We start from the raw sequence: 1,967 nt of genomic DNA, 5'->3' as shown, positions 1-1,967 counted from the left end.
GAGAACTAGAACTAGCGATGGTCGAGAAATGGCAGGGAACAGAAGCTCCATCTTCAGATGTGTGCTTTCTGGAATTTATTCCCCTTTAATGCTGAACATAAGATCTGAGATTTCACCAATGCCTTAGAAACAAGCACACACAAACTGAGATCTAAAAAGAATAATTATGCAGCCTCAAGGTGATCCTGGCATCTAAGAGAAGCTGTTGAGCAAAGAGTACTTCTAGAAAAAGCAAAACCTCACAATAAAATCAAACATAATGAAATAATCAGAAAGGGAAGACGTGTGGGACCTTACAATAATCAAAGACAAGAGTAAGTTCAGTTCATTATTAAATTATATCATATAAAAACATCTGTGTGTGAGTGTTGAAATAAATCTAGGAAACAAATAAATCTAAAATATTACAGCCTAGGGGCAAATACCTTCTCTTTCTTCTTTTGATTTTAGCAAACTACCAGACTTTGAACAAACAAGTATTTTCCCAAGTAATTTTCTTTCCTCCTGCATCCACAAAGCTGGATGGTACTCTACATATCTAATTTTAAAATGGCATCATTTGATTTTTAGTATCATGTGTCCTTTGTCCCCAAAAGCTTAATACAGGAAATTAAAATTCTGCCTGGACAGACCCTTGATATTATGTCTATGCCTGCAAATCCACTTTTTTTTGAGACAGGGTCTCACTGTGTAGTCCAAACTAGCCTTGAACTCACAGTGACTGTCCTGCCTCAGCCTCCCAATGCTGGGATCACAGGCATGGGCCACCACACTCAGCTAAATTCACTTTTTCCTAAGTTTTAAAGACTGTGATTGTCAAACTCTAAATAAAGGCAGCTAGTTAAAGAGAACAAGAAAATCCTGATTTCGTGCTTGGAATTCATTGGGAAGAAGAATAGAAGTAAGGACACAATATGGTCTGAACAGCACAGGGTCCCAGAGGGCAACGCTTCGGGACTCTGGGGAGCCTGGTACCACGGTAAATGCCACTGCAGTGGTTCTGCCCCCAGGGGAAGTAGAGGCAGTACTGAAGGCTGTTCTCTTGTATTTCATCGCTGATCCAAAAGAAACAAAAATTATGATAAGGAGATGATATGTAAAGTTGTAGTGCTTTAGTGCTATTATCCATCTGGCATGTTGAATACAATCATGCTAGGTAAATTGTGGTGAATTCAAAAGTTACTAAGACAAAGCTGGGTCACTTCCTCTGTCTGGCAAGGATGGGACTGCTCCTGAGGCCCCAGGACTTGCAAAGCTTCGATCTTACCAAATTGGTCCTTGACAAGGTGGGCAATTACAACACAACAATTTTTTTTAAATTACTGTATTTTAAGAAGAATTTCTAAATCTTATCAGAAGACTCATATACTCAGGCATAATATCCAGTTATGGAGAGAAAAGAAATATTCGTGGATAGGTCCTGGGATTTTTCAGATGAGATTTGATCTAGATCTTGTTTAACCAAGAACATCCAGGATGCCGTCAAAGCTCTCCTGGGAGAGAGCATTGTGGGTCGAGCGTCTCTTCTAGTCGAGAAGAACTCTGCCGCCCTCTCGTGGTCGCAGTCCCGGACTGCAAATCTCAGGGGTCTCAGCTTTAAACTTGAGTTTTACAGAACAGTGCAAGGTAGCAAGGCAGGCAGCAGGAGATGGGGAGGCGGACTCTAATTCATTTTCTGTTTCTCATAAATCTCCTTCTCATAATCATACTGAAAGGTCTAGCACAGGACGCTGTGAAATAGTGGGAATAGCCCAGTATTGTAGTCAACCCTCCAAGAGTTTATCCGGTCAAGGCTGTTGCCGTGCTTGGCAATTCCAAACTCTAAAAAACGTAAGGACGCAGAAGTAGGCTCTGGCCTCCGGAAGTAGACACGTCCAGCGTTTGTCAGCACCCTCTGCAGCGGGAGGAGAGACTGTGCTCGCCACATACAGTTCAGAGCTACTTTCCAGGCAGCCCTTTCCTCAGAC

This window comes from Chinchilla lanigera, unplaced genomic scaffold (assembly GCF_000276665.1).
Source record: "Chinchilla lanigera isolate Chin_1 unplaced genomic scaffold, ChiLan1.0 scaffold00104, whole genome shotgun sequence".
Taxonomy (NCBI): Eukaryota; Metazoa; Chordata; class Mammalia; order Rodentia; family Chinchillidae; genus Chinchilla; species Chinchilla lanigera.
The sequence above is the reverse complement of the archived record's forward strand: the minus strand, read 5'-3'. Positions refer to the sequence as shown.